The sequence below is a fragment of the Gadus macrocephalus genome, chromosome 14 (genome assembly GCF_031168955.1).
Source record: "Gadus macrocephalus chromosome 14, ASM3116895v1".
NCBI classification, from domain to species: domain Eukaryota; kingdom Metazoa; phylum Chordata; class Actinopteri; order Gadiformes; family Gadidae; genus Gadus; species Gadus macrocephalus.
The window spans coordinates 25,261,797-25,280,351 of NC_082395.1; the positions used below are offsets into that span (position 1 = coordinate 25,261,797).

The 18,555-nt window shown below is 43.3% G+C and overlaps 2 long non-coding RNA genes across 2 annotated transcripts; both read right to left on the bottom strand.

Annotated features, from left to right (window-relative positions):
• Nucleotides 1-6,144: 6,144 nt before the first annotated feature.
• LOC132472593 (uncharacterized) lies at nt 6,145-7,113 on the bottom strand. The gene is made up of 3 exons (XR_009529109.1): nt 7,033-7,113; nt 6,789-6,859; nt 6,145-6,499 (listed from the first exon to the last, which is right to left on the bottom strand). It is a non-coding gene; the product is annotated as an uncharacterized LOC132472593 (long non-coding RNA).
• A 4,645-nt stretch (nt 7,114-11,758) lies between these two features.
• On the bottom strand, nt 11,759-12,655 carry LOC132472597 (uncharacterized). The gene is made up of 2 exons (XR_009529112.1): nt 12,294-12,655; nt 11,759-11,982 (listed from the first exon to the last, which is right to left on the bottom strand). It is a non-coding gene; the product is annotated as an uncharacterized LOC132472597 (long non-coding RNA).
• Between the last annotated feature and the right edge of the window lie 5,900 nt (nt 12,656-18,555).

Consider the following 18,555-nt stretch of genomic DNA (forward strand, 5'->3'; position numbering starts at 1 on the left):
ATTTCAAGATTGAGTTCCGCCCAGGTACATGTAACAGGAATGCAGATGCATTGTCTCGCTTGCCTACATTGCCCGCCCCAGACTCCATAGACGTGGTAGCACCGGGAATCTCTGTCCCTACGGAGATCAAAAGTGTTTTGACAACTCATGTTCCCGGACAGGTTGACATCCAGGCCATAGATGCCCCCCCAGTAAGGACTAGGGCTGATCTCCAACTCCTCCAGTCAGAGGACCCGGTGCTGAGCGCCTTTCAGGTATACTGGAAGAGAGGTAGACCCCCCACCGCATTGGAACGAGCCAAAGAGTCCCCTGCTGTGGTAGAACTTGTGCGTCATTTGGCCAACATACAGGTACATGGTGGTGTTCTTTACAGGCAAAGTCATGTCCCTGGTTGTAGTGAAAAGGTGACGCAACTACTGCTGCCTCAGCTATTAAATGAGGAAGTCTTGACCGCGTTGCACAATAATCATGGCCACCAAGGGGTAGAAAGGACCACCATACTCATTCGTCAACGTTGTTACTGGCCCTTCATGCGCAGAGACATCGAGCCAAAAGCCAAAAGCTGTGCAACCGAAGTTGAGAACATAGTCTCCTTGCATCCAGGCCTTTAGAAATTCTTGCTATCGACTTCACCACCTTGGAAAAGTCTAGCGATGGGAAAGAAAATCTCCTGGTTGTAACGGATGTATTTTCCAAATTCACTACCCCACCGTAGATCAAAAGGCCACAACCATCGCACGGATTCTTACTGAACAGTGGTTTTATACCTATGGGGTGCCACAACGCATTCATTCAGACCAGGGTCGTCAATTCGAGGGAGAGTTGTTTAAGCGGCTGTGTCAATTATATGGCATTCACAAGTCCCCTACAAGTCCATACCACCCTGAGGGAAACGGACAATGTGAGCGATTTAATCGTACGCTTCACAATTTGCTCCGTACTTTGCCCTCAGAAAAGAAGAAAAGGAATTTTGTGGTCGCCACAAAATTCAGGATCACTGGGACCATGTAGTGTACGAGGTGGTCGGCTGCTTGTATGAGGTTGGCACCCTGTACAGAATCAGACCAAGGGACCAGCAGGGTCCAGGAAAGAACGTTCATAGACAGGAGATGCGCCCTCTCCATGTTGACCCCTGCCCACCCCTGCCTACACCTGCCAACCCAGAGCCCAATCTCGATCAGTCTGATCTTTTATTGGAAGACTCAAATAGTAGTGTAGATGAAAACGAGGATTTTGCACTAATGGTAGCTCTAGACACCTCTTGTCTGGATGGGCAGAACAGTTGCGTCCCCATTGTGATTGGTGTGCCGTCGGCTCAAATCGTACAGGATTTGGCTGTAGAACACACTCAAAGAGCTGAAGCTCCAATGCCAGCGCCTGAGGGCAACCACCTGCCGAGAAGGACCACTAGAACAACAGCCGGCCACCATTCGAACCCCTACAACCTCCCGGGTACATCAACCGAACAACCACTCGCCGACGAACACATGGGAGCTCACGTGACTGTCAGCTCCCAGGGTGTTGGTTTTAGGCCCTGGTTGTAACATTATTTTTTTTACTTGTCACCGGGACGGTGACATTTAGGGGGGGGTGAATGTAGCAGGTAGGACGGTAGTGATGGGTAATGCACCTTGGCCCCTCCCACTGGCACTAATCTAGATCAGGTGGCACATGTGGCACGTCTTAAAAGAGGTGCGAACTCAGAATTAGTGCAAAGACGGTGGAAGTAAAAGCCTCCGTAGCAGCTGCGTAAACAGAACCTTCAGCCTGGTGTCTGCACGTAACCCTGGCTTGGTGTCTTTTCATATGGTGACCAGTAAATGGTGCACACAAGCACCGACACGTGATCGCATAACAGCGATTTGTGAGTCACACGGGGTAGCAGCAAGAACAGAAAGCTCACGTCGGTGAGAGTGCACTGCTTCGCGTCATCCACACGTAAACGCATTGGTACTGGAGTTTTAGGTCTAGTTCATCTAGACTGGCCCAAACACGAGGATTGCCGTCGTCTGTTCGACCAGCCAGTTCTTCTCAGGACCGAATTTGTCTACTTGTATCTATTTGAATGTAACTTACGAGTGCTATAAACATCTGCCACCCGTATCGTGGGCTAATTGGGAGACTAGAGACTTGTCTTTTGTTTGTTATTTTGTTTATTATATCTTTCTTGTGTGGCCCATGGGCATTTTTACATCATCTCTTGTGGGAACAGTATTTGTTTGTGTGTTTTAGTGTTTGATTTTCATTTGCTGCTAACTGCATGAGTTTTATTTGCACTTGTTGCTAACCAGCATGTACATTGATTATTGCATTATAAATGTTTATTGATTGCATCAGTCCCATTTCTGTGCCTTCATTGGACACACCTGGATATAGTTTGATAGTCTAGTTTAATCATTCTCAACTGTAGACTCAAGTACCCCCTGGGGGTCACATTCATAATCATTTGAAAATGAGAACTTATGAAGTTATGATGACTTCAGTGCAGTTGATGTTTAGCCACAGTTAATACATGCAGAGTAGACCTGAGGGCTTTTTACTACGACATCATTGTCCGGCTTTGAGCTTTGCGCTCTGTGCGCGTTAACATCAAAGGAGCTGCGATCGCGAGCTGCTGATTTCCTCACAGCCTGAGTGCTATGAGGAATACAAGTGATCACAACACATTTCTGACAGCTGAACATTGCGCAGAGCTCTCCGTGAGACGCACGCAATTCAACCCATGCACACGCTCATACACGACACAACTTGCGCAGCTATTTAACAGTGGAAGGGTAGGAATCAAATGCGTCCGGGTGAAATTTCAAAATCGTCCGGGATTTTATTAAAGCCTCAATACATGTCCACATTTAATTTGCGTTGCGTTCCTCTGGGTCTGTCACAAACTAGTTGGGCTACGCCCTCCCCTGGTGCGTTTTAATATCCATCCGTCTCGGAGGTCCGAGGACGTTGCCTAGCGACACGCACAAACACGCCCCTTTTCCGAGGACGGCGATCTCGCCATCTCGGTTGAACTCAGTGGTGACCGAGCGAAATTCCGAGACAGAATTCAAGATGGCTGCGCCCATTGTGACTTGAAGTATGAACTGTTTTCATTGTGCGTGGACCACTTTGGTGGTTTAAATGGTAATTTCAATCACTCGTATTACTGCAATACCTTACTGCGTCCGTATCTCTGCCTATGTACACAAATATATTGTATTTGTGTACAGCACTTTGGTCAACTACTGTTGTTTTAAATGTGCTACATAAATAAACTTGACTTGACTTGACTATGGCCTATAGCCTACTTATATTGGATCGCCTGGTCCTCTGCCAATGCTACCGCGACAACAGCTTTCCGGGTGGGTGCACACTTTACCACAGCATTGGCCTACTGAATGCCACAGATATATTTTTTAGCATTGGACTGAATGCCACATAAATATAATATATGTTTTGCACGTTTGCAACGTATAAAAGTTCAGGGAAAGTATATGCCTCTACTGGTGTTGCTTAGGCCAATATCCTTTTGAGGTAGTGTTGTTTTTGAATATTAGTGTTAAGGGCCTATCATACATTAGTCACCATGTCTGTGGACAAATTTGTATGCAGTCACATATTAATATATATATTAAAAAATGGAGGGCCCTGCATTGCGCATCTGTTGACCTTTATCCATTTACAGTAAACAGATAATTTTTTCTTGCTGGAAGATATTTTATATTGTTTTCATATTATTATTTACTGACAGTGATTACAGAATGCGAGTGTGTGTTATATTGAAAGCGAGGTGTGCCTATGAATATAGGCTACAGTGAGTTTTTTAAGGTGCTGTACAAGCAAATCATATCTACTCCCGTGTACAGTGACAAAGAGTGTACAGTAACCTACTTCATTCAATATTGAATAGGCTACTGTAGCCTACACTATGTACAAATGGTTTTGCTCTTTGCTCATGGCCGTTGTGGCAGTTTTAACATGTCAGCAGGCAAGCTTCACTCATTCCAGGATGTATTATGCTTTGTCCTATAGCCTACTTGGAACGTGTTTTGAAATGGATCATAGCCTATAGAAATTTGCCAGCTGGAATATAAAGCAAACTCTCCTTCAAATGCACATTCATGGAAGTCTTGTATTGTCATCCCCAAATAATGCTGCAATGTAATAATATACATCTTTAAATGCACAATAATGAGTCATTATTTTTATTATGACTTATCAAAGATTTTTATTGGCTCCCAGAATGCAGGTCTGTTAGTGACTCCCAGTATCTCTAAAAACAGACTGGGAAGTAGAGCATTCAGTTACTGGGCTCCTTTACTGTGGAACCAGCTCTCTCCATGGGTCAGAGAGGCAGACATTGAAACATCATAAAACATCACAAAAAAAAAGCTGGAATACAAATAGTTTGCTTTGTATTCCAGCTGGCCTGTTATGAGCAAATTTCTATACGCTACTATAAATCCATTCCAAAACATGTTCCAAGTAGGCTATAGGACAACGCTGCATCCTGGAATGAGTGAAGCTTGCCTGCTGACACGTTAAAATGACTGTCACAACTGCCATGAGCAAAGAGCAAAACCATTTGTACATATAGGCTACAGTAGCCTATTCGATATTGAATGAAGTAGGTTACTTTACACTCCCTGTCGCTGTAAAGAGTAGACGATATGATTAGCATGTACAGCACCTTAAAAAACTCACTGAAGCCTATATTCATAGGCACACCCAGCCTCACTTTCAATATAACACGCACTCGCATTCTGTAAACACCATCAGTAAATAATAATATGAAAACAATATAAAATATCTTTCAACAAGAAGAAAAAAATTGTTTACTGTAAATGGATAAAGGTCAACAAATGCGCAATTTTCAGAGCCCTGTTTCAGGTAGCTGGTTTTGAGGCAACCCCGAGTTTGTTCGCTCTGAGTTAATGGAAAGTTTGTTGTCTATAAGGCTGAAGGCAGCTCTCCGACAGAAGGAAGTGTTAGAAATGGCATGTCCTTTTCTACGAGAGCCTGCGGACGTAGAGGCTGCGATCCTCAGAGGGAATCACCGTGAGGAACGATTATAAGACCCCGGCTGGATATACTTTCTTTTCCTGATAATTTTCTTCACGAGCGCTATCGTTATTCAGCGCAATCTATCATTTATTTAGACCACCTTCTCAGCCCCCATGTTAACTCTCAAACGCACCGGGGGCATGCTTTAAGTTAAAAAAATTAACGCATTTGCAGAATGATCCGCCCCGTGCATCCCACCCACTCTGTACTACAGTCACTTTAACGCTGTGGCTTTCCCATGATCAGAGTAGCTGACTAACCACAGACCTATAACTGCTGCAAGTCAAGAAACGCATATTAAGAATGCAAGGCAGAAAATACCCTGGTACTTTTACAGATGCTTCTTCTTTACATGCACATGCTCAGCATAATCGTCTGCATTGTTCACTGGAGTAAAACCCTTTGAGTAAACTGTTCAACAAAATAACTTGTCCCACCACAGCCCGTGTTCTAATAAAGACAATCTACTTTTTATGAGGATTTCTTTATTTCCTGAAAGCACAAAAAATGTCATTCATATTGGGTATGTTTTTAGAGCAGGGAACAGTATCCCAGTTTGCACCTCACCCACCTTTAACTTTAACACACACACACACACACACACTCCAAAGCATCCTTTTGCATCTTTTGCCTAAGGTGGTCCATTTCCAAGTCTGCTTTGTGTATTTGCTTTTCTAGATAGAGAGTCTTTGAGTCTTTGACTGGAAGCTATAGGAATGCAAAAGATGAGATTGGATTTCACACTGCCAAGTAGAGCGTTTCATTATAATTCCAGGGAGAATCTTACAGAGGTAAGCTGTGATTTAGAAGTGGATGGCCTCTCATTGGATTCGATTTCATCCTGTTTGAGAGAAGGTAAATTGTACAACGCTATCATCAACTTTTTTTTTAAAAGGTGTTAACCTTTTAAAAAAGATATGTACACACCATGTACATATCGAATCAATTCACAATTGAATTGATTCGAAAGGGAAGAGGCCTTTCCTCTTCCCTTTCGATTGCCGCAGACAATGTTCTCCATCATCTTCCTGTAATGACATTAACGGTTGTGTTCAGCAATTACCAAGACATTATTAATAATCTGTGGAAGGGGAAGAATTGTTACAATTGCATGGAGGTTGGTGAGGGCATCTGGTTCAAGTAGGGCGATGACGCCATCAGTAACTGGAAGAAGATGATTAGACAGTGAAATTATTACTTGAGCCAGAATATTGCCCCATCTAATTTGCAACGCGCCGGGTTGCGTGTACATATTTAATTATTTTGAATAACCAACCTCTTATAAAGGCACTTCTATCCTGGGGGGTGGGGGGGATCAGAGGAGCTCCCCCCAGGGATGCCCTCAGCCACAGGACGCATACTCTGTTGGCTGAGGGCCATCTCCTCAGCCTCTGTGAGGGCTGCAGAGGTGGACCCCCTCCAGTCTGCCGGGGCTCTGCTTTTTTTCGATTTGCTAACATGGAGGAAAATGTTACCCCAATATTCAGTAAGCGCTATTTTGAAGACATATATATATATATATATATATATATATATATATATATATATATAATGCATTTTGCCTAGGAGTAGCCTTCTAATATATCTAAATCCTATTAAATATTGGCAGTGTTGGGGTGGCTGAGAAATGTACTACTTACATTTACTGCTTAAATATAGGCCCATCACATGTTGAATATGTTAAATTAGGTAGAGCAGGCAAAACAGCACAATTGATTTGATTTCAATTAAACATTAGATACCTGTTTGAACTATATTTTTGTACTTCATCTTCATTTGCTGCCAAGTCCTCTTGGGGCAACTCGGGTTGTTCCTGCGTACACACACACACACACACACACACACACACACACACACACACACACACACACACACACACACACACACACACACACACACACACACACACACACAAATTACATATTGAATAAGTGGAAGATATTAAACTTTCCTCTTATTTTTATTTTACTAATTTATTTTACTCACGCATTGACTTGTTCAGCTATTTCCTGCCGAGCTCTCTCTCACGCTCTCGCTGCCGCGGGAGCAGTTACCCATTTGTTAAAATGGTTAGGCCTACCCATTTTAACAAATTTAACATCTAGGTTACCCATTTGTTACTGCTCGGCATACGCGTTCATTAGAATTTCCAATTCCGTGGGGGAAAAGTAAGTGGATCTACGCTTTTGGTCCATGTTTGATCATGTTATCAGAGATCCATTGATGATGGCTCTTCATAGTCAACAGGCACGCCCTCAACCCAGAGTGAAAATACTCAGAGTTGATTAACCCGACGCTGATCACCTGTTCTGAAACCGAAAACCCAGAGTTGCTTTTCAACCCTGAACTCTGAGTCAACCAACTCAAGGTGCGGCCACACCAGACGCGTATCTCGCGTAATTTTTACACGAGATACGCGCGTAAAATGTTGCTTGACCATTTTGTGTCAAAAATGGTCGCATACGCGCCATACGCGCCTACGTCACTCGCCTAGATGAGTCCATGTCCATGCAAGTGAACGGAGCGTTCCCTCTTCGTCATAACTATCAAACCAAACATCCTTCACATTCACCGAGCGAACATTACGAAAGTAAAATGCACATTTCTCGCTAAAAATGTTTCCATAAACGCATTTAATGGCGTAACTATGTTACTATTTCCACCCAGAATAAAGATAGTTGTCGGCCGTGGCTGCGCTGGAGTCCGAGGTAGGAAACCCAAACGCCGCCGTGTTTTGGTGATAGAGTTTAGATCGGGTTAGATTAAATAATCTCGGATATAAATAACAATAATCGGGTTAAATAACTTCACATGGTGTGTCTGGTGTGTTTCCAGCATTCGTAGTGTTGATCAGCAGATATATAGTCCGCCAAGACGTTGAGGTTGCTTAGTAACCAGAGACTCTGTCCATGCAAGTGAACGGAGCGTTCCCTCTTCGTCATAACTATCAAACCAAACATCCTTCACATTCACCAAGCGAACATTATGAAAGTAAAATGCACATTTCTCGCTAGAAATGTTTCCATAAAAGCATTTAATGGCGTAACTATGTTACTATTTCCACACAGAATAAAGAAAGATGTCGGCCGTATGCTTCTGTCCAAGCTCACTACTCTCTGCCAGTGACGTCGGGTCAAGCTCAACGCTGATTGGGCAACATGGCTAATCGTCATGCGTATGAGCGTAAAAAGTTCAATTTTTTGAACTCTTGAAATGTACGCGATATACGCGCTTTACGCGCGTATAGCGCGTAAATATACGCGCCTCATACGCGCAATACGTGTGTAAAATGTTGCTTATACGTATGCGTAAACCAATGGTTCCCTATGGAAAAAATGGCGATTTCATACGCGAAGTACGCGAGATACGCGTCTGGTGTGGCCGCACCTTCAGAGCGCAGGATTCAATTTGCGTACTTGTGCGTGCTCGTGTGCTCGTGGACTCGTGAAACGTCATCAGTCGTTGCCCGAGCACTGTTCCAATTCGAAGCACTCATCAAGCGAGTACTGTCAGAGCCCGTCTACGAAGAGCCTGGGCACTTCCTATACGCCCCATTGTACCGATTTTGGTTGTAGTTCCATGAGACATCCACTGGGGGTGATCGCGGGCGAGTCCAGATTGAATGGGAGTCTATGGGGCTAAACGGCTAATTATGCCTCTTTCACCTGCTTGTCGTTGAAATATCGCAAATTTTATTGTAGAATCCTCATCCTCCTCCTCATCGTCATCCGCTTATCCGGGGTCGGGTCGCGGGGGGAGCAGCTCAAGCAGGGGGCCCCAGACTTCCCTTTCCCGGGCCACATTGACCAGCTCTGACGGGGGGATCCCGAGGCGTTCCCAGGCCAGTGTTGAGATATAATCTCTCCACCTAGTCCTGGGTCTTCCCCGAGGTCTCCTCCCCAGGAGACCTCGGGGAAGTCCTCCCTATTGTAGAATCCGCAAGTTCAATATAGATTATGGTTCAAAAGTCAAATGAGTGAGTACTTATGTCCTTTCGATTTCTTACAGTTTGGGCCGTTGTTGGCCATACACGCTAGCATTCTGCTAATGAATGCTGATTGGTCAGGGACGGACTTGCGACTGATTACGACCAGAGACCCCTCTTGACGGCATCTGAAGCTGAAGAGCAATCAGAAACGTGTTAACTCAATTTTTGCGTACTGTATTTATATTTTCCTGCAGGCCCTTTTATTTTTTAGATAGTATGTATGGTGAAAGTACATGGGCATAAATGGAATTTCTTCCATTTCTTGTGTTCAATGTTCAATGTGTTATATACATGGTAGGTACGGTATGACCACCTTAAATAATACAGTCAATATCCCGCTCAATATCATTTAATCTGTCATTGTCTATTTTTCGAAAATAAAGATAGTTTAAAAAAGAAATGCCTCGTAAATGTGCAATGATAAACTGCACTTACAGTGGAAACGGATTGTCCGTCTTTTCGTTTCCCAAGGACAGAAAAAGGTAACGTTCTTGCTTGCTCCTGTATGAATGGTCCTAGGCTACCTGAGGCTTCACCTGGTAAGGAAAGTTGCGCTGGAGCCCGGGTAATATCGCACATGGCTTATTCAAGTTGCGCGCTAGACATTCTCTAAAGTGTCGAGACTCAAGCACTTAACTCACCTTAAAGGTTGGGTATGGGATTTGCGAAACGCCAGCAGATTTTGAAAATACACAACTCAAATGGTCCTACCCCCTCTCCTTCAACGCTGACTCTGACTCCACCCATTCCAAGTACCTGGACGCGCAATCATGCACGAGCGCGAACAGAGATGCGCGAGAGCGAGCCAGGCTAGCGTAGGTTTTAGTTTAACAACATGGCACTACATTCAGCTGTAAGTTGCACCCAGTACCGCGAGAAGTAGGGGTGCTGGGGGTGCTGCAACACCCCCTGTCCGAGGCCCTGTCTTATCACAGAAAACGATCCTTTCTAAAAAACTCCGGCCAAAGTGGAGATTTCTGAAAACGCCGGTTATGTGTTGTCGTGTCAACGGGGAGAAACGGGATTTTAGGTTCTGAAGCGTCACATTATGCACCAGGAAATGCTTAACGTCATGTGAGCGCCCGCTGTACCGTATTGGTCCGAATATAAACCCAAACCCCAATGTAAGACGACCTATATTTGGAAAAAAGATTTGAAGACCAGATCTTGTTTTTATGAATAAATAAATTGTATTCATTGAAATAATATCCGAAAATAAAAAGGCATAGAATAAAACACTGCATTGCCACTAAACAGTAGTGCAAATAGGCCGTACTGATGTGTACACCAAAGACTATTCCTGACACTCCTCTGCCCCGCTGTGTTCGCTCTGGCTGTGGTCGCTCCGAACTGTTTCGGCCCGTGGCAAAGCGAGTCATCCTCGCTGCTGTCCAAGGCATTTTGAGACGCAGCATTTATTTAATGCTCATATGACCTAGTGCTGAAAAAAGGTTATATGAAAAAGTGTGAGGGTAGCGGTGGTGCGCTAAACTTGTTCTGTGAGCAGCTGGATGTGAACCATGGTGTGAAGGAAGTGAACACAACGATCGATTTTCAACTGTGCGCGCATGCACTGGTGTAATTGAGCTGCGCTGCTATATATCTTTTTTTATCAATGTAACGAGTTGCGAGTCTAGTGCAGGCTGAGTTTTTTTTTTCCAGCACCCCCTGCTGAGAATACGTTCCCGCGGCTATGGTTGCACCAGATGTTATAAACATTAAACGGTCACATAAATCATTACTATTTTTAGAAAATGTATGTTTGTTACATATAATTGTATTGGAAGTCCTGGTTTTCACTAGGGTTGCCGCGGTGTGGACATTTTCACACCGAGTAATACACTCGTCTCAACACCGGTATTACCGAGCATAAACGGTATAAACTTTGAAACTAGGTCAACCGCCACACAAGCATCGGTTTTTAGACCCTTCTCGTCCTTCAGTTGCCACCAACGTTCGAAAGCAGCGCCTAGGATTATTCTTGATTTCAGTTTTTCTCTTTCAGCGTTTTTATCATCAATTACCCTCTGAAAAAGAGTTTTCCTTCTCTTTGCTGGTGGTGGTGGTGGTGGTGGGGATGGTGGCGTCTTGTCTGCCATCGAAATTGTCTTCTACTGCTAGGTCCAAATGTGGATTAACTAGTTCCAGTAGCTACCGCAGGATAACAACAAACAGGAGCTTGCTCTGGGTCACGAGCTCTGGGTCACGAGTACTGCACGAAGGGGTCGCTCGCGGGGCGCGGGGGAGGGGGAGTGCAGTACGACCGTTTGATTGACGTACTTACTGTCCAATGCAACTCGGTGGCAATCCAAATGATTGGCTGGAGTTTTTCGAGCCCTGCCCGTTCCACAGATGATTGACTTGTTTAATTTTCATGTCAGTACTTCTAACTCAGTGGCTGTAAGCGGGTTATGATAAGGATTTCAAGTAATTTTGCAAAAATGGCCAAAAAAGCGAATTCCATACCCAACCTTTAACCGATTGTTCCATACAAATGGTTAGTTAACGATTTAACAACTTCAACATCTGCTATTACACTCGTTATTTAGGACTTGGGCTAATGACCTTGCACAGAGGGAAAACCATCTACACCACTTGTCATTGATTTCTATGCATTCACTGATATTTACAGATGGGTTTGTTTTAAGCCATTGAATATAATTGCTCTGCCATGCAACACATTATAAGCTACACATGTTTGTTAAATGAGAAATATGGTCTGGGTCACATTGAAACAGTAACAGTTGTATAACAGTAATTATACAAACATTATACCAACATTGCAACAGGCAAGTTTATTCAAACATCACACTAACAAGAACACAATAAGAACAGTAACTAATAAAAAAAAAAGAGAAATGATTTAACAACACTGAACATACTGAACAGAGGCAGGGGGAAAGGACAGAGGAAGAAGACTTGTCCGTTGTCACAGCATCAAGGTCCGACTGTAGAGATCAAGAAAGGAAGAGGCATGAGGAGAACAACAGAACACTGCTCTCTAGCAGATTGTTTACTGATGTAAACTAAATTGATGCAGTCTTAAAATTATGATTCTAATCCAGGTTTCTATTTTAGGAGAAAGAAATGGCTCATAATCGTTACAAAAAAAAAAAGCTTTATCATCGGCACTAGTGAGGATTAGAAAAAACACTCTCTGTAAGTAACATACATATGTAAAACATTCGCGCATTTCTTTTTTTTACATTAGCTCACTAAAACTCTGTAACTAGGGTATTAAGCAAAAAAAAAGCCTTACCTCCAACAGCTGGTGTTATCGTTGCGGGACAAGGGAAGTGCTTTAGAAACTGCCGTAAAGCAGTACCTCTGACAGTATTAGTGTGTGACGTCATCGCATGTTTTTAACGCCTTTTTAGAACAGATACGTGACCTTAAAAAATGCAATATTCAGCTGAGTTTATTATCTTAGCCCAACCCTTTGATAGCAACTTTAAAATTACTTGACAAAAAATTACATCGTGAGAAAAGTGGATTCTGAGGATAAAACCCCGTTGGCTCCCATTCATTCTGGACTCGCCTACGAGCGCCCCGCGTGGTCAAAGATTATTACTGCAACCAGTCCAGAAAACCGGAACTAACCCGCGAGTGCCAGTTCTCCTCATATTATGCCGCTTTTCCACCGCACATGTAGCTCGACTCGACACGACTCGACACGACACGACTCGACACGGTAGCAACACGGGTGCTTTTCCACCGCAAATAGTACCTCCTGGACGTGGGCGGGGTCGGCTGCGCGAAAGGGCCGTGACGTATTTGTGTACGCGACGCAAACAACACATACGCAACCCACACATGGACAGAACCCACATAACAACAATGGAGGACATCGATCACATTACTATTATTAGCCGGCATGTTGAAGAAGTTGGAGAAGTGGAACATGTTGGCTGCGGCGCTGCTATGGATGTTACCAGCATGGTTGCCATGTCGCTCTCGTGACTTCGTCACACTCTCTGGCCAATCAGTCGCCGGCCGTCTGCCGACGTCACCTTTTAGCATCGGCTCAGCTCGCTTGGTACCTAGAGCGAGTAGGTACTAGAAAAAGCAGCCACTTCAGGTACCAGATACCATGGTACCGCGGTGGAAACGCAAAAAATGCGAGCTGAGTCGAGTCGTGTCGAGTCGTGTCGAGCTGGTACCATGCAGTGGAAAAGCGGCATTAGACATTCTCTGGTAGTATCCGAATGTCTTCTACTTCCGGAAAGATTTTGTGTAAGCATCGCTAGCTTACTAGACGTACTCAACTGCCCCAGAATGCACTGCGTCTATTCAAAAGAACAGTGGAAGCAATGGCGCTAAACGGGGAGCCGCAGCAGCAGTGCTTTTAATAATTGTTTAATAATTGTTTTTAACATATCACCGCAAATCCTTAGGTTGAAGATGTACTGTGACGTTAAATGTGACGTTTATATATTTATTTATAATATTTATTAACGGCGCCCGGCCGGTAGGTTATTGACACGTCATTTGATTCACGTCATCTGAGGTGGTTAAAGGTCCCATGACATGAAAATCTCAATTTATGAGGTTTTCTAACATAAATATGAGTTCCCCTAGCCTGCCTATGGTCCCCCAGTGGCTAAAACTTGCGTTTGGTGTAAAACGAGCACTAGCTGTTCTGCTCGCCTTTGAAAAAACGGAGGCTCAAGCGCGCTGATTTGGAAATCTGTGCTCATGACGTCATGAGGAATCTCAGCTCCTCCCCTTACTCTGCCTGGCCCGCCCAGAGACGTTGGCCCGCCAATGAGACTCGACCGTGCGAGCGCCACATGTGTGTGTGGGAATACACACACTGTGACGCAAGTGTTTCTTGTCGGTTCTTTGACGTGTCTTGTATTTCCACAACGAGACTGTCGTGGGGGTTATCTAAGCCATGGTTGAGAAGGAATTGGGGGAAAGGAACTTTGGCTTTGACTCCCTCAAGAACATGAACCACGACAAGGAGGAGAAAGGGATCTTTGCCGGGCAGCGCTTATGCACCTCCGCCTCTGGCGGTGGTCCCTCAGCGGGGCTCAAGCGGGAGACATTCGCCGCCAACAATCCCTTTCTCCTCCATGTCGTGGTTCATGTTCTTGAGGGAGTCAAAGCCAAAGTTCCTTCCCCCCAATTCATTCCCAACCTTGGCTGAGATAACCCCCAATACGAGTCTCGTTGTAGAAATACCAGATACGAGAGTCCGACGTGTTATGTGCCATCACACCAACAGCAGAACGGTTATCCAAATAACAAGGAAGTGTACAACACTTGCGTTACAGTCCTGGAGCTCTATATCTAAATAATATCATATACATAGATATCTATATCATATAACATATTGTGTGCGCCTCCAGACGATATTATGAATCACAAACGACTTTGTCGGGTTCTGCGACGTCTCTGGTTCTTCCACTTTCACATCAACCTGAAGTCGACTGAACCGCGCGCTGCCTGCTGCCGGCTGCCCGCTGTCGGGCGATGGTGCCTCGCGGCAACCGGCGGCATGTCGCAGTTCATGTACTTCAGCGAGTCAAATCAAAGTTCCTTTCCCCCAATTTCTTCTCAACCATGGCTCAGATAACCCCCACGACAGTCTCGTTGTGGAAATACAAGACACGTCAAAGAACCGACAAGAAACACTTGCGTTACAGTGTGTGTATTCACATTGATGTGGACGTTGAAGAACCAGGAACGTCGGAGAACCCAACGCGGTCGTTTGAGATTCATAATATCGGCTCACACAGCTTTTGGCCGTGACAATATATATTATATGATATAGATATCTGTGTAGGCTATATGATAATATTTAGATATAGAGCTCCAGGACTCCCGTGTGTTCTAGAATATTTACAGAACACGGCAAAAGGCTGTGTGCGGCTCGCCATTGCGATACATCCACTGTAAACAGAGCGCATGGTGGCTGCAAGCTGCTCAGGGCCACACCCCCACCCTCCTCCTTGACACGCCCACCGAAACAGCGCATTTGGGGGAAGCTCAATGTGCGACTGGCTCGGAGTGGCTGTAACTCTGCACCACGGCTGAATTTAGGGAACGTCTTTGAATACTGTGTTAGTTGCCCACTAATACCTATATTAAAGAATACATAAAATAGCATGTCATGGGACCTTTAAGTAAGAACGGTCTTCCGAACGTCGATTACTCAAAATGGATTACTCAATCATTATTTAAGGATTCGAGAAGTAAGCCAAGTATTGAGTAGGTAGTAAGCAGTAAGCAAGTAGGTGGTTTCGAACACACCCATTCTCTGGTACTGTCGTAAAACCCGGAAGTGTTCTTGATGCGTGCTCGATCTCGCCGTTTCACCCAATAGGGTCCGACTGCGTCCTGCGTCCTCCTGCAAGACACGCCCCTCGTGTGAAATACACGCCCCTCGTGTGAAATACACGCCCCTCGTGTGTGAAATACACGCCTATACAACGACTGACCAATCTCAGCGTGATGACGTAATACGTATGTACGGTGTCACAATGACAATGGGATTTCCACTGAAGTTTCCCCCGTCCTTCCTTACTCTGATGTTGGAGTTTATTTGTAAGCAACTTTATTGGAGCTCCAGCAGTTGTCTTGTTGAGCAACAACATCGTTAACTCTTCTGTTACGAAGCTGTTCCGTTTTTGTCAAAACCTACATATGGAAGTAAATCTGTGCCATCGGGTTTTGAAAATAAAAACACATTGAATTATAAGCACTGAATATTTATGCATTGAAATAACCTATCTGAATTTTTTGCCTCTGAATTTAACTCTTTACATTTTCAATATATCATATTCACCTTCATTTTTCAATGTTAAAAAATTCAACGTTAAAAAATTCAACGTTAAAATATTCAACTCAAATATTTTCAGCGTCCAAAAAATCAGTCCGCCAAAGTCACCATCAAAATTCAGTGTACGAAATTCAGTGTTAACATCCGGGTACCCAAGAAAGAGCAATCGATCCTAGATGCTAGATCGCGGTCAAACGAGTGGTCGCGTCATTCGGGTCAGAGGAAAAAACTAACAACCACAACGATGGAGTTTGGGGGATTTATCAATGTTTATTTTGAGCTTGGCCTCAAATATTCGGACATCAAATCAATACTTGCCAGTAGGCACGCCTTCCACATAAGTGAGAGACATCTGAAGAGGATACTGTGAGATAGGGGACACTCGCCGCAAGGCGGACTCTGACCTGTCGGTCCTGGTGGATTTTATTAGCGACCAACTGCAGTAGGCCTACTCTGGACAGCTTCACGGGTACCGATGGATGTACGCTAAATGCAGGGAGCATCGACTGTGTGTGAGGAAAGAGGCAGTGCGGTTGTTGAAAGAGCTCGATCCCAGAGGAGTGTCACGAAGGGCGAGACGTCTCAGACGACGAAACTAACTACTAGTGTAGATAATAATAGATAGTGTACATAATAATAATACTACTAGTATTACTTTTCATACCCTGACATGTTTTGATTGTAAATGTTCCTGCAGTCTTCTTCTAAATGTCACATGATGTTGCTGTGGTGTCAAGACAGCTGATTTTATACAGGTTTCAGGTTATCCTACTTGAACCGGCAGGACGACCGCACCCCCTGCTGTATACAATCAGCTGTCTTGACACCACAGCAACATCATGTGACATTAAGAAGACTGCAGGAACTTGTCATGGTATGAAAAGTAATACTAGTTTGATTACAAGAATAATTAAGTCAATTGTTCTTGAACAAGTACAATTATTAGTTCATTAAGTTTTTCATCTAGCTCATGTGGCCAATGAAAAATATGGAGAAAAAAAATCAGGAAACAGCACTAAACTTGTTTGGCAATTTTTTGTTTATTCAGAGTTCCACATACGGGATAGCAATATAGTTACAGCAATAAAAAATCGTCCATTCTCAACAAAAACATGAATAGCGTGTGTTGTCGTTTTTTAACCCCTCTCTCAGTATTTGAAACTAAAGGTTGTAAATGCACAGATAATTTCAAAATGCTTTTCTGTCGGTAACATGTCAATATTTGTACTGATTGGCCATCAGAAGTTCAGAGTTCGATAGATACATACATTTTTTTGGTCCCATCATTTGAAATCCAATGATATTCTATCATGAAAGACTCAGAATAAGTATTCACATTTAGTTACTGAAGCCAGTTACCTTTTTTGTTAAATACAATTCTAACTGAAAAAAGTGATACATTTGTTAAAGTAAAGTTCTGAAATTGATTGATACACATTTGATTTACTTTTTACAGGCTTTGTCTATAAAGCCCCCCCTAATTTCTGTGTTTCTAAACTATCGTTTAAAGGAATATAACATTTGCCAAAAGCTAGAGATGTTGAGCTATGACTTTAAAATAAACTTATAAAGGAAAAGGACAGCAAGGTGAATTACTTATGTGACCAAAAAATCCTGCCACTTCGAAGCTCAACACAAGACACAACTAAATACGTCTGACCTACACACATGCCCTGATGGCCTCTCTGAGGTGCATGTACAAATTCACTGCCTGATATGAATCTGTTGCTAGAGTGAGATTGGACTCAGCCATAAAGATGTTGCATAGTTCATATAGATCTGGATCACACAGTTTGGTCTGGCGAAAGATACATTCATTTTTGCACAGTTGAAAATCATAATCTTCAATTGGGGAAAGGAAGTCTCTTGTCCCATAGAGTTCAGGTAATGCAAACATCACGTTCGGCCGACCGCTGGGGACGTTAAGGTTTTTCGATGGCCTGATGGTGTGTGTTCCAGGCCTGTGCAGTGTCATCCAACTCATCCTGTTAAAAGCAAGAATATAAAAACAGTAAATACATTAAGGAAGAACTATAAATGCATATCCAGTGCTGTTCGCTTATTTTTTTTTTAAGTGGCACTGGTGCCAGCAAGCACAAAAATTCAGTAGCATAAAAATAAATTTTGTAGCACAGTGTGAACTTGCATAACCATAACCCTTGCATTTCACTCTAATTACCTTTGAGCATGTCATCTTGGTCCATTGGCCCATAGGACAATAATATTAAGATCTATATCTGTATATTGTTTATCTATACACATAATTATCATAATAATGATAAACATTTTTAGAACATTTCCTTTTAATTAAAACCAAACTTTATACATTGAACACAGCCTATTCAATTAATTACTATACATATTTCTACAATCTAGGATAAATTAAATAGATTGTTGTGTTTTTGGAGTAGTTCTTCCATGGCTTATTTCAAAATTTGTCTATATAGGCTACTGTTGACTGCTCTCAGCTCTCTGCAGCTGAAGGACAAGATGTGTCCAGCCAAATAACTTAAGACTACTTTACCCAGTTTGGCGAGTGTTAATTTTGAGCCCTCTAAGCAGTGTTGTGCATCACTTATGGAAGTAAATCTGTGCCATCGGATTTTGAAAATAAAAACCCATTGAATTCTAAGCACTGAATATCTATGCATTGAAATAACGTAACTCAAAATAAAATGTTTGTATTATTGGATATTTTGAATAATTATTAGCTATTGCATATATAAACCCATGCATA